Genomic DNA, 15549 nt, shown 5'->3' with positions numbered 1-15549 from the left:
GACATAAACCAATCAAAACCACCAACCCCATGTGGATTGATCAACATCCCCAAGTGGGGGTATTGCTAAGGAAAAAAAAAGCCTCCAAAGACAGACTGAAGTGCCAACGCTGCCTCCAGGTGGACAACAGCAGGAAAAACAAACTGTCAGGCCTGTGACAGGAATTGTTTTTCTGAGTGGCACAAATAATTTGTGTGGCATCTTATTTTTTTGCAAATAGCTGTACACAAAACGCCTGGAGCATTTCCTACATTTTAATGTAAATAACAATATAACTTTGTTGTTTGCTACATTTGTACATATATATTTGCATTCTAAGTTCTAAAAATGTTTGTTAAACATGTTGGTGGTTTTCACAGGTTTTTTTTTCTATTCGGATTTTATGTTTTTGTGTGATTTAGGTTCATTGTGTTAATGTGCTATGTTAGAATGAAAGAAAAACTGTAAAGTCACACAGGTGAGGTTGTGCTGAAAAAAAAAACACCAAACAAGGCAAAGTAAATAGATTTTTAAGGTAAATTATGAAGGTAAAATGAAAAGTAGTCAAAAATGACCAATTATACCCTGGACTCCAGAGGGTTAAGGTTGAGGTTAGCGTTTCCCTACTATTCAACTCATCACATATTGATGTTCCGTCAAAACAACAGTTTTTTTTGTCAAAATATGATGAGTTGGGAGTGAGAATGTGCCAGACTCGATGGTGTCTTTCTGGGTGTCATAAAATAGTGACATACTTTTGTCAATGAAAACTACTTTTGTTGAAAGTGTGTGTCGACCTTTTCATAAGTAACACTTTTGACTGTGGATGGGCTATTTTTAGTTCTGGTTTAACTTTAAATACAACTCCTCAGAGGGATCCTGAGCTGTTTGATTAAAAAAAAATGTGCACATACCTGTACATATAGCTGCACCTGTTCATAATATAATCTCTTTCTTTATCTTTTCTACTATTCTAATCTTTGTTTTTCCTTTCTTTCCTTTCAGCTTCATTTTTGTGTTAGAGTCCACTGAAGACTCCGTGATCAGCAGCCACCGCTGCCTGAAAAACACTGATGTTTATTTGAGTAAAGCCACTTTATTCATACTCCGAGTCCAACTGTATTTTCACATTTGTGTATGAATAAAGAATTAAATTAACTTTGCATTGCAATTTTTTTTCTATCCTTCAAGGGTATGCATGGTTATGTTTCTTTCACTTGATGTGCATCTTCATTTATAAGTCAAATACACGTTGTGCAAGTAGTTTGCATCTTTGGATATTCTGCTATTAACAGTCCTAATCCTCCAAAAAATAAGTGGATTGAATTCTTTGCTCACTTAATCTTGCTTAATTAGTCTTTGAATTACGTTTGTACCGCCAAGGATTTTGGGCCCCATGAAAAGAAATCTTACTGAGTCACCCCCCCCCCCCCCCCCCCCCAATATTATTTTTTTCTAGTATTATAATTGTATTAGGGGCCTCTCTGGGCCCCTGTCAATCATGGGCCCCAAGAGTCCTCCTCCTTTTTCTCCCCTTTTCGGCACCCCTGTGTGGCGGACAGAGGTGTGCATCCGTGATGTAAAATCCAACGTTCTACCTGAATCTTATAACCGGCTGAGCAGGGACCACACAAACAGCTCTTCACAAGCATGCCGTGGCAAATGTCACAACACAAGTTCATTATTAAAATCCCACTCCGCGTGTGTAGGCTGAGTGACGCTAAGCCCTTGTTTATACACGGCTTATTCACACAGAATAATAGTGGAAAAATCAATCAGACGTTACAGCTCTGCATCCCTCACAATCCATTCCCTACGTAAAACAAATAAACAACTCGTCTTGCAGCTGCTATGGTAATAAATGTTGGTGTTGTAATAATGATTACAATAGTGTGAATGCAGAGCGACTCATCCGGTTTAGTATAAATGGTACTAAATACCTTGTCTTCATGTACGTAAGTGTATGTCTACAGATTCTTAGTCGGATAACCATTTTCCCAACACAAATTGGAGAATGTCCAAATGTTTAGTGTCCTGGTGCTTCCTGTCTGAGTGTATGGTTGTGAGACCTGGATGCTAACCAGAGAACTAAGGCGGCAACTTTGTCCTTGAGTACTGATGGAATGACTTCGTATCAAATGAGGGGTTACCTAACGAAACTCTGCTGAGAAGTGTCCGTAACAATGTGTCTCTGTGTTGAAGACTCCAGCAGCTGCATATTAGACTATGGAAGAACCCATTGAATTTTAAAGGTGATCTGGATCCAGATCTGGATTCTGGATCAAGTTTCACTTTATGTAGGCTTTGAAGGATCACTGTTAGCAGGATTATGACAAAAGTACTGCACGGATTTTGATGAAGTTTTCACCACAGTTACATATTAGACCACGGAAGAATCCATTAAATTTTGGAGGTGATCTGGATCCCAAGTTTCACTTTATGTAGGCTTTGAAGAGAGATTCAAGATTCAAGAAGGATTACTGTTAGCAGGATTACGCCAAAAGTACTGCATGGATTTTGACAAAACTTTCAACACAGATACAAATTAGGCCATAGAAGACTCCATTGAATTTTGGAGATGATCTGGATCCAGATCCAGATTGTGGATCAAGAGTTCCCTTTATATAGGCTTTGAAGGATTTCTTCAAAACTACTTCATGGATTCTCACCAAATTTGCACCACAGACGGATATTAGGGCATGGAAGACTCCATGAATTTTGGAGGTGATCCGGATCCAGATCCGGATTGTGGATTAAGATTTTCCTTTGTATAAGCTTTGAAGGATCACTGTTAGCAGGATTACACCAAAAGTACTGCACAGATTTTGATGAAGTTTTCACCACAGTTACATATTAGACCACGGAAGAACCCATTAAATTTTGGAGGTGATCTGGATTTGGATTCTGGATCAAGTTTCATTTTATATAGGCTTTGAAGAGAGATTCAAGATTCAAGAAGGATTACTGTTAGCAGGATTACGCCAAAAGTACTGCATGGATTTTGACAAAATTTTCAACACAGATACATATTAGGCCATGAAAGACTCCACTGAATTTTGGAGGTGATCTGGAGCCAGATCCAGATTGTGGATCAATATTTCCCTTTATATAGGCTTTGAAGGATTTCTTCAAAAGTACTTCACGAATTATCACCAAATTTGCACCACAGACAGATATTAGGGCATGGAAGACTCCATGAATTTTGGAGGTAATCCAGATCCAGATCCAGAATGTGGGTCAAGATTTCCCTTTATATAGGCACTGAAGGATTTCTTCAAAACTACTTAACAGATTCTCACCAAATTTGCACCACAGACAGATATTAGGGCATGGAAGACTCCATCAATTTTGGAGGTGATCCAGATCCAGATCTGGATTGTGGATCAAGATTTCAATTCAATCAATCAATCAATTTTTTTTTATATTCAATCAATTTTTTTATTCAATCAATTTTTTTATATAGCGCCAAATCACAACAAACAGTTGCCCCAAGGCGCTTTATATTGTAAGGCAAGGCCATACAATAATTATGTAAAACCCCAACGGTCAAAACGACCCCCTGTGAGCAAGCACTTGGCTACAGTGGGAAGGAAAAACTCCCTTTTAACAGGAAGAAACCTCCAGCAGAACCAGGCTCAGGGAGGGGCAGTCTTCTGCTGGGACTGGTTGGAGCTGAGGGAGAGAACCAGGAAAAAGACATGCTGTGGAGGGGAGCAGAGATCGATCACTAATGATTAAATGCAGAGTGGTGCATACAGAGCAAAAAGAGAAAGAAACAATGCATCATGGGAACCCCCCAGCAGTCTACGTCTATAGCAGCATAACTAAGGGATGGTTCAGGGTCACCTGATCCAGCCCTAACTATAAGCTTTAGCAAAAAGGAAAGTTTTAAGCCTAATCTTAAAAGTAGAGAGGGTGTCTGTCTCCCTGATCTGAATTGGGAGCTGGTTCCACAGGAGAGGAGCCTGAAAGCTGAAGGCTCTGCCTCCCATTCTACTCTTACAAACCCTAGGAACTACAAGTAAGCCTGCAGTCTGAGAGCGAAGTGCTCTATTGGGGTGATATGGTACTATGAGGTCCCTGAGATAAGATGGGACCTGATTATTCAAAACCTTATAAGTAAGAAGAAGAATTTTAAATTCTATTCTAGAATTAACAGGAAGCCAATGAAGAGAGGCCAATATGGGTGAGATATGCTCTCTCCTTCCAGTCCCCATCAGTACTCTAGCTGCAGCATTTTGAATTAACTGAAGGCTTTTTAGGGAACTTTTAGGACAACCTGATAATAATGAATTACAATAGTCCAGCCTAGAGGAAATAAATGCATGAATTAGTTTTTCAGCATCACTCTTGAGACAAGACCTTTCTGATTTTAGAGATATTGCGTAAATGCAAAAAAGCAGTCCTACATATTTGTTTAATATGCGCTTTGAATGACATATCCTGATCAAAAATGACTCCAAGATTTCTCACAGTATTACTAGAGGTCAGGGTAATGCCATCCAGAGTAAGGATCTGGTTAGACACCATGTTTCTAAGATTTGTGGGGCCAAGTACAATAACTTCAGTTTTATCTGAGTTTAAAAGCAGGAAATTAGAGGTCAACCATGTCTTTATGTCTGTAAGACAATCCTGCAGTTTAGCTAATTGGTGTGTGTCCTCTGGCTTCATGGATAGATAAAGCTGGGTATCATCTGCGTAACAATGAAAATTTAAGCAATACCGTCTAATAATACTGCCTAAGGGAAGCATGTATAAAGTGAATAAAATTGGTCCTAGCACAGAACCTTGTGGAACTCCATAATTAACTTTAGTCTGTGAAGAAGATTCCCCATTTACATGAACAAATTGTAATCTATTAGACAAATATGATTCAAACCACCGCAGCGCAGTGCCTTTAATACCCATGGCATGCTCTAATCTCTGTAATAAAATTTTATGGTCAACAGTATCAAAAGCAGCACTGAGGTCTAACAGAACAAGCACAGAGATGAGTCCACTGTCCGAGGCCATAAGAAGATCATTTGTAACCTTCACTAATGCTGTTTCTGTACTATGATGAATTCTAAAACCTGACTGAAACTCTTCAAATAGACCATTCCTCTGCAGATGATCAGTTAGTTGTTTTACAACTACCCTTTCAAGAATTTTTGAGAGAAAAGGAAGGTTGGAGATTGGCCTATAATTAGCTAAGATAGCTGGGTCAAGTGATGGCTTTTTAAGTAATGGTTTAATTACTGCCACCTTAAAAGCCTGTGGTACATAGCCAACTAACAAAGATAGATTGATCATATTTAAGATCGAAGCATTAAATAATGGTAGGGCTTCCTTGAGCAGCCTGGTAGGAATGGGGTCTAATAAACATGTTGATGGTTTGGATGAAGTAACTAATGAAAATAACTCAGACAGAACAATCAGAGAGAAAGAGTCTAACCAAATACCGGCATCACTGAAAGCAGCCAAAGATAACGATACGTCTTTGGGATGGTTATGAGTAATTTTTTCTCTAATAGTTAAAATTTTGTTAGCAAAGAAAGTCATGAAGTCATTACTAGTTAAAGTTAATGGAATACTCAGCTCAATAGAGCTCTGACTCTTTGTCAGCCTGGCTACAGTGCTGAAAAGAAACCTGGGGTTGTTCTTATTTTCTTCAATTAGTGATGAGTAGAAAGATGTCCTAGCTTTACGGAGGGCTTTTTTATAGAGCAACAGACTCTTTTTCCAGGCTAAGTGAAGATCTTCTAAATTAGTGAGACGTCATTTCCTCTCCAACTTACGGGTTATCTGCTTTAAGCTACGAGTTTGTGAGTTATACCACGGAGTCAGGCACTTCTGATTTAAAGCTCTCTTTTTCAGAGGAGCTACAGCATCCAAAGTTGTCTTCAATGAGGATGTAAAACTATTGACGATATACTCTATCTCACTTACAGAGTTTAGGTAGCTACTCTGCACTGTGTTGGTATATGGCATTAGAGAACATAAAGAAGGAATCATATCCTTAAACCTAGTTACAGCGCTTTCTGAAAGACTTCTAGTGTAATGAAACTTATTCCCCACTGCTGGGTAGTCCATCAGAGTAAATGTAAATGTTATTAAGAAATGATCAGACAGAAGGGAGTTTTCAGGGAATACTGTTAAGTCTTCTATTTCCATACCATAAGTCAGAACAAGATCTAAGATGTGATTAAAGTATATGATTTCCCTTTATATAGTCTTTGAAAGTTTTCTTCAAAAGTACTTCACAGATTCTCACCAAATATTCACCACAGACAGATATTAGGGCATGGAAAGCTCAGTGAATTTTGGTGGTAATCTGGATCCAGATCCAGATTGTGAACCAAGATTTCTCTTTAGACTTAGACTTAGACAACTTTATTCATCCCACTAGGGGCAATTAATTTCAGCAGCCTGCATACCGGCACATCACACACACACACACACACACACACACAAAAAAACATATTACATCCACATAAAATGTGCAACATACTACATCCACATACCCATACATCTACACCTTACAAGGAATTTAAAAGACGGATAGCAGAAGGAATAAAAGATTTTAACAACCGATTCGTCCTGCAGACAGGTGAAACATAACGACGGCCCGAAGGCAACAAAGAAAATTCACCTGCCAGCACATGTCCGGGAGAAGACTAAATACAATTTGCCTTCCTCACCATTTGCTGTTCACAAAAACTAACTAGGTCTCTGGTTTCCACTCCAATGATCTTTGAACATGTCTTTGTGATACTATGCAAGCTACTTTTATCTTTCAGTGCCAGGCTAGGAAACCAGCAGATGAAAGAAAAACATAAAAGACTTTCAATAAAGGACTGATAAAAACGACCCATAATAACAGAACTGACAGAGAAGGACTTCAATTTGCGAAGGAGGTACACTCTCTGTTGCCCTCGCTTCACAATGTTTGCCGTATTTACGTCGAATCTCAACTTCTTATCAAAAAAAGTGCCCAAATATTTATATGCAGGAACTTTTTCTACAGCTTTCCCATGAATAATGCTGTCTATAGCAAACCCTTTGTTACGTCTAAAATCAATTATAAGCTCCTTCGTTTTAGATACATTTACTCCAAGTGATTTGTATCACACCATGAAACAAAATCAGCAAGGGCCTCCCCATGTCCTGACTCCTCTCCCTGAAGAAGGGACAGCAAAGCAGTATCATCAGAGAACTTAACTAAATAGCTGCATTGCCTGACACTTCTGCATTCATCTGTATATAAGATGAAAGGCAAGGGGGAAAGAACACAGCCCTGTGGTGTGCCTGTGGACAAAACTAAGGAGTCTGAAACGCGTCCATTTACCAAAACTCTCTGTCTCCTATTTGTTAAAAAGTCCGCCAACCATTCAACCATCTGGTGAGGCAATTTAAAATCACACCTTAACCTCTTAATTAAAAGGCAAGGCTGCATCAAGTTAAAAGCTGAAGAGAAATCAGCAAATAAAAGCCGAGCATGAGCTCGAGGCTTTTCCAAATGTCTGTAAAGACAGTTGAGAATAAAAAGCTTACCATCTTCTACTCCTTTACCCGCCTGATATGCAAATTGAAGTGGATCAATATTCCCTTTCATATTTGACATTATCATATTCTTCATAATTTTCTCAAAGACCTTCATACACAGTGATGTAAGTGCCACAGGTCTAAAATCTTTATATAGGCTTTGAAGGATTTCTTCAAAACTACTTCACGGATTCTCACCAAATTTGCACCATTAGGGCATGGAAGACTCCATGAATTTTGGAGGTGATCCGGATCCAGATCCGGATTGTGGATCAAGATTTCCCTTTATATAGGCTTTGAAAGTTTTCTTCAAAACCACTTCACGGATTCTCACCATATTTGCACCACAGACAGATATTAGGGCATGGAAAGCTCAGTGAATTTTGGAGGTGATCCGGATCCAGATTGGCAGATGTCAGAAATCTCTTATTGCTGTTGTAACAAAAGTCATTACTTTACAGTTAATATAATAGCATTTAAATGATGCATCAGTCTATTTTTGCCTCTTCTGATGGTGAGATTCTGACAGGATGTTGGCTGACAAAGATTCAACACTACAGCTTGTTAAAAACCAATTTAAGATTTGTACAGTTGACAGAGTGGAACTGATGATCTTTTTTGTGTGTCAAGATGCATTATGGTGGAGCAACAAATCACTTACTGAGTTCAGATGGAGTCACCGCTGGACTGATAGGATTGCACACCGGGCATTTGCCCGCTGGCCTGATGGCCTACTGGCCTGCGGATTTTTTTTTTTTACTAAGTAAAGCGAGCTGTGAGCTTTTCATCGGCGTTTATTTATTTATTTATTTATTTGTAGCAGCTACGACTCGTCCTCACCTCTTAAAGCGCAGTGACAACAGCACACCTGCACTGAGCTTTACAAAGACATTTTTACGCTTTTGTTCCTCCTTTATTTAGAATTCTGAGCTGAGCCGCTCTGTATCTGTTCGTTAAAAACAGCTGATCCTCCGCAATGCGTCAACAACTAACACTATTTTCCACTCAAATGCACCTAAACTCTCTTTCTGAGGACCACATGATGTGAAAACACAATAAAACTTTCTTACCTGTAAGTCTGGTCATGTTTTCTGCATAAATAAATGTTATCCATTCTTTGTGCTCAAATGCCAAAGCAGGGGCGAATCCAGATGGAATGGGGGTGTGGGGCAAGGATGTGCTCCCCCCACAACACCCCTAGATTAAAGGTCCAGTTTTGAAGCCGTTTTTTTTTTTACTACAACTACTAATACTACTTAAAATAATAATAATTTCGACAAGTAAAATGTTTAGAGAGAATTTAAATGTTAGAAAAATGTTAGAAAGAATTTAATAGTTACATTTATAAACAATGTAGGTTAGAAATTGCAAGTTTTACTGTTACAGTGCTGTCAACAGTTAAATATGAGGTCAAGAAAGAGGTCTTTATTTTACTTTTTATAAAACAAGTATTTATTTTCATTGAAGTCAAGAAAGGGTGACTATAAAGTGAGTTTTGGCAAAACAAGTATCATTGTCATGTTGAGATGGCAAGGGGGTTTTGTGGGCAGCTGGGGAAAGTAACTAAAAAGTAACTAATAATCTAACTTAGTTACTTTTACAATTGAGTAATCAGTAAAGTAACTAAGTTATTTTTTCAAGGAGTAATCAGTAATCAGTAATTGTAATCAGTAATCAGTAATTACTTTTTCAAAGTAACTGTGGCAACACTGGATACCAGTATATAAACCCTCCTATTGGTGCATAAACTGGTAGATCGACCCTTTAGTCATGATTGATTGTGGCCTGGACCAATGAGGTGAGGGGCAGGCCAATTACCCCTCCATCTCGGGCCTCGGTTGGGCTACACAGTGCGCCAGTGCCAGACAGAGCGATAACGAGCGATATGGATGGTGGCAAGAAGAGGAAAGGTGACACTGAAAGAGCCAGGGATCAGAAGAGAGTAGCCCTTCAGGCAGATGCTGCAAAATGTCTTAAAATAATAGACATGTTTGCCGCAGATGTGGACGCGGAGCATTCACATCTGCGGCAGGCAGCCTCAGCAAGTGGCGGAGAAGAAGTTCAACAGGTGGACGAGGCGGGGACCACTACGGCCGTGACGGTAAGTGAAGGTTAACTTCAGCTATTAATTGATGAACAGCAACCTAACTTGTTCATAAATCAGACATCTGTGTGTGAGAGAGACATTCTGATCTTCTGGTCCGAAGTAAAGTGCTGTCTAACTGGGTCACTCAGATATGAATTAAGGTTGGATATTATTTTAGTTCGTGCTAACTCTGCCAGTCACGTAATCTAGCCTAGCAATGTAACCTGTGCAAATAGTGTGCATGGCTAGCTACCATGCTGCCAGGTTGTTTCTTTATTCTATTTGTGTGATGGTCGTGCGTCGGTCATACGAACAGAGGTGTCAAGTAATGAAGTACAAATACTTCGTTACTGTACTTAAGTACACTTTTTAGGTATCTATACTTTACTCCTTTACTTATTTTTCTGCCTACTTCTGACTTCTACTTATTACATTTTCACACAAGTATCTGTACTTTCTATTCCTTACATTTTTTAAACAAACAGCCTCGTTACTCTTGGCTTCAGTTTAATGTTTATATATATATATATATATATATATATATATATATATATATATATATATATATATATTTCACGTCATGCGCCTGTAATCAACTTTTCTGCAGCACGGCTTTGCTTTGAACCGTGAACCAATCGAAACAGTGGTTCGCAGATTGAAGCAATGCTTCGACCTATCGCTTCGTTTATTCTTTCGCTTAATTTTCCCCCGCTAAAACCCTAAAGAGCATACTTCTGTGAGTATTATTTACCTTTTCTATGTTAAACCGACCTGTTATGGTCTTCTGAAACAGTTGATAGATGTATTTTATAACTGAAAAACGGGAGCGACGCTAACGCGTTAGCATGTCTATGGCATTTTCAATGTTAAAACTTAGCATTAAGTAATTGCAGCTCTCATCACGTTCGGGTGCATTTGTTTTCAAATTGTAATATTTCTTAAATTTATTTTTGTTTATATATTAATAATCTAATGATTATTATATACAATTTTAGAGAAAGAGGCAAAAAGAACCTGAATAGAAACACAACAGAAAATATAAAAGCAATGAACATACATAAATAAATGTTTCCTGTGAACACCTACTTGTAGTGACTCTTACACCTCCATTTCATCCCTGTCTTAATGACAGTTTGTTTCGGTCAAACCATATTTTCAATTTGTTAATTTCTTCAGTGATTTCCGCCAGAACTATCTGCCAAACTAGAAAACTGCTGCATCCTAGTAAGAGCAGAATACTACGGGAATGAATTTGAATAAGGAAAGTTGTGTTTTTTTCCCCCTTCACTAAATGGATGCTGCACTCACTGCAGTTTATTGTCTGGAATAGTCCCAGATACGAAGTATGCTGTTTTGCACAGTCTGCAGTGCGGTGGCGTGGTATAACGGCGTCCCTGTCTAAAATGTATTTTCCCAAGTCCTGGCATAATTTCACTTACCTAACATTTTACTTTAAATTGAGAGTCATTCTCTAAGTTGATTAGCAACACAAATTGGTAATAAAAGAAATCCTTGATGTTACTTGCAGCTTGTAGTGATAGACAACAGTCTCCATCTTGTGGCCTTTTTGTGTATTGCAGTTTCAAAAGTTCAACCTTTGTATCCAGTCATTGGTCCAGTCATCCAGTCATTTCTTGCTTTATATGATGAATTGTATCACACAAGTAATGATATATTATTTATAGTATAGCCTACAGTATTTCTATAACAAAAGTTTTTATATAATTTCTATTTCTAAATTTAAGTAACAAGGCTGAATGAAATGACAGATTATTATGTCTAAAAAGTAATGTGACCTCCTGTCAATAGATCATACTTTTGATAAGCCTATGATAACTGTATTTCGGGAGAACTTTTCATAATGCTTCTTATAGTGTTAAAATGTATGTGTCTCCTGGTGCACATTGATCGGTTAAGGGACCAAAAAAAAAAAAAAAAAACACTGTCACAGCAGGCTTAATTTTTTTCCCCTTCGATACCTGGTGGTGTCCTGGTCTTGGTTAAACATGCCCGGCCTGAAAAATTTCCCCAGTCCAGCCCTGGATGGAGTCCCATGCCAACACTCTTTATAGATTTTTAATTCTACGTTGTTTCAAAACAGATTGTGTGTGCACATTGCTTATGCACATGCCTTTATTACAGCATGAAAGCTGAATGTTTGTTCACAAACTATCTCCTGTCCATATGGGTTTTATGTAGCTCTTTTGTTATTTCACTAATGAAAATGAACCTCTTTATGCACACTTTAAACTGGGCTTTGTCACATGTGGAATCTGCTGTTTAATTATTTCATGACAGTGTGCCAGTATAGTTTACATTTGGTTTTAATGCAGCATTATAATTTTATCTAAGTGGGAGTTTCATCAGGCCCGGCGCCAGAAAAAAAATATTAAGGGGGCGATGAGTTTATCACAGGGGGCGAGGCCCCCCCCCCCCCCCAAAAAAAAGTGTGCACCGGAGGGTACATGCCTCTGAGCGTGCGTAATGAAGTGGGTGCGCTCGTGTATTTAGGCTACACCGTTGTAAGAGACTGACTAAGAGTAAAGAGTGATGACAGTATTTTTTAATTATTATTTGAACGTATAGACCCTCGGTCAAGTGATCTCCTGCATACCACAAAACCAAACCAACAACTGATCTGAGAAATGACACGAGACAGTAGATTAACCCCACATACAGCCCTCCATCACAAGCACAAACACAGCACAATTGGGCATGACAGTCACACAACGGGTCAAAGATAAACCTTTCATGTAGATATACAGTGGTCCCTCATTTATCGCGGGAGTTACATTCTAAAAATAGCCCGCAATAGGCAAAATCTGCGAAGTCAGCGTTATTTTTTACAATTATTATAGATGTTTTAAGGTTGTAAAACCCCTCACTACACACTTTATACACTTTTCTCAAACAGGCATTAACATTTTCTCACTTTTCTCTCGTGTGTAAACACTCTCAAAGTTCAAACCTTAGTAGAAAAATAAGACCAACCTGTTTTCAGGCCCAAACATTTGTTTGAGAAATAAAAATAGAACGTTTTCCTATAAATAATTATGATGGCTTTTAGAACTAACGAATTTAATTTTAACGCTCAACCTATGAGGTTGGACACATAAGAAATTATTAATAATGACTGACCAGTATTTCCTCTGATCGCGCCTCTTCGTCCTGGCGCCGCGCCACTGTCGCGCCTTTTTCCACTCACACCTCACTGCAGGTGTCTTTTTCCGAGTGAAGAACACAGTTATGGGTAGTTGTTGGCGCTCTTTTTTCTTCAGGGCGAGAAGATTCTTATAAACAGACACGCAGAACACAATGCGCGTGCTCTCCCTTCGCGGTGCCGCAACAGGTCTCCCGTCATCTCGACAGAACATCGGCCTGCTTGACGAGGATGCAGAGCACAATGCGCTGTTTAAAAAAAAAAAAAAAAGCATGCAAAATTGGACAAAAAAAAAATCTGCGAAACTGCGAGGCGCTATATTTTCCAGTATTTCTTTTTCTTTTTTCTTTATTTTTATTTCTCACATTCGAGGGGGCAAGGTTGATGACGCGAGGGGGCGTCGCCCCCAAACGCCCCCTCGTGGCGCCGGGTCCGAGTTTCATGTTGATGGTACCCTGACCTGTATGAACGGGAATTGACACCTCTGTCATTCCCACTATAGTGGTGCAGCTTAGCTAAAATTTCCATTAAAAATTGTTCATTGTTATGGGGTAAAAACATAAAAATGGTGACAAAGGTCAATTTCAGTTTGTACAGGGGTCAAATGTTAAAGTTGCTCCAATTTGGGTAAAAAATGATGCAAATTACTGGTTGAGTTAATAGGATTTTAAAAAGGAATAGTTTGCACTATCTGTCATGCTTAGTTATCATGTTAGGGGGTAACATATGTCATATGTTATAGAATCCAATGGACATCATCCTTGTTTGACCTTTGCTTTGGAGAACAAGCATTCAACACAGTCAAAACTTTTCCATTTATTAATCCTTTTATTTCAACCAATAATTTGCATCACTTTTTACAAAAATTAGAGCAACTTTAACTTTTGACCCCTGTATAAACTGAAACTGATCTTTGTTATCAGTTTTGCTGTTTTTACCCCATAACTCCTGAACATTCATTCATAGATAGTCCTTTTTGGACTCGCAGACAAATAATGTGGTATTTTCAACATGACTGGAGCATTTTTAAATTTTCACCCATGTGTAATTCCTTATTGACCCCTGTAGCTCATTAGAGGTCAGCTCCAGGATGGCTCTATATCTGAAAATAAACATTATTTAATTTAGAATATGTGTGCCAAATCCCATGCTTTTATCACAAAATGAACAATTGTTTTGCTCTGCCGCCCCACTACTACTTATCTCTGGTGGCTGTTTGGCTGTTTTGGTGGCTCAGGGATGATCTCCTGTGAGCAGTGTAATGCCTTTTGGCACCGTGTCACACACTAAAAGCTCAAGTCTTCAGCACTGATTTTTACAGGCGCGGTAAGATGGCTTCCTCGCCACACTCCCGCACAGCAGGATAGGCAGTGATCTGAGTTATCTGTATGAAGGAGCTGGCTCAGTATTCTCAGTACGGACATTGTGTCAGAGGTGAAAAGACCAAAGAGGACATTGATGGAGGAAGCTAAGAACTGAAAAAGAGTGACAGAGTAAGAGGACACACAGGAGTAAATGTTGGACTGGTTTTATCTCATTGGCAAGTGCATTAGATCAGATACTTGGTGGGCTGAGTTCACAGTCGAGAAACAGAAGGATGGCAGGGTGTCCTCAGGATGCCAGTCTATTGCAGGGCCAAATGGGCTGTTTCACAGTCAGGGTACACAAGTATGTGTCACTGGCACCAAAAAAATCAAGGTGGTTACTTTGGTCAAGTTATTCATCCATATCTAACTGCTGACTGGGATACTTAAATGCCCAAAGTTTCAGACCTATCAAATGTTTGCAGCTCACAGATAGGATCTGCTATACTTTCTGGAGAGGACCTTTTTTTTTTTACTAAGATAATTGTTGTGTAAATTATAGAGACTAAGATTAGTGAAACCCATATGTACCCATATATACTTTCTACTAAAAACAGTTGATGGTAAGTATGTACTCAGAGTATACAACTGCTATTGTGTATCTGCATTTTCAAATAGTGATGGACTACAAACATTTCTGGAGAGGACAGTTTTTGACAGACGGAGAGTTACACTCCAATATTAAAGACATTGAGTGAATTAGGTACACATCCTTTTTGTTGGCATCACAGATAGTGATTACCTGTTTCAAAGAAAACATTATTATTCACAAAACACTGAAACTTGAGTTTGAAATGCATGCTGTTTTTGGACAGGACATTTTTGACAGACAAGCTAGTATTGTATTTTCGAATGCCTATTTCAAGCCGTTTCCCCACTGGGCATTGATCCTGGGAGTTAGATCGTTATGCAGTAGGCTTTTATAGGGAAATTAATCATTTTAATGGTTACCTACTAAATAAATAATAGTTCTGGCAGCCCCTCAAAATTAGACATCATGGAAATGACACAGATATTTTGGTAAAATCTGGTATGATATGGGGATATCAAACCAAATGACACTGCTGCTGATAGACCAGTAGTAGTTGTCAATGTATGGGAAACTAAACTTTGTTGGTCATTTGCACCTTGTCATTAAACTAAACTTTATCTTTAAAATCCATTTATGTACTCTGATTGTAGTGTCACCAATCCACCGAATCTGCATGTCTTTGGAAGTGGGAGGAAACCGGAACACCTGGAGGGAACTCACATGAAGAACATGTAAACTCCAGGACTGGGTGAGAATCCATCCCACAACTCTTGTTGTTGTGAGGGAACAGTGCTAACCACTAATCCACTGTTCCGCTCATATGAGAAAAAAAAATGCTAACATATTATATTTATACAGAAATAAGCTGTTTCATAGCATTTTCCACCATCCTGGTTTATTTTCT

General features: G+C 38.7%; 1 protein-coding gene across 2 annotated transcripts in view; it reads left to right on the top strand.

Moving 5' to 3' along the window:
* Positions 1 to 1150, top strand: part of LOC117530120 (unconventional myosin-XVIIIb-like) — a 188498-nt gene extending 187348 nt beyond the window's left edge. For both annotated transcript variants that reach the window (XM_034193072.1, XM_034193071.1), the window contains one exon: positions 985 to 1150. The gene's annotated coding sequence lies outside the window, so the exon portion shown is untranslated. The remainder of the gene's footprint in view (positions 1 to 984) is intronic.
* Positions 1151 to 15549: the final 14399 nt, after the last annotated feature.

Source organism: Thalassophryne amazonica, chromosome 17, assembly GCF_902500255.1.
Source record: "Thalassophryne amazonica chromosome 17, fThaAma1.1, whole genome shotgun sequence".
Classification (NCBI taxonomy): Eukaryota; Metazoa; Chordata; class Actinopteri; order Batrachoidiformes; family Batrachoididae; genus Thalassophryne; species Thalassophryne amazonica.
Note: the sequence above shows the minus strand (reverse complement) of the source record. Positions and strands in the feature narration are given on the sequence as shown.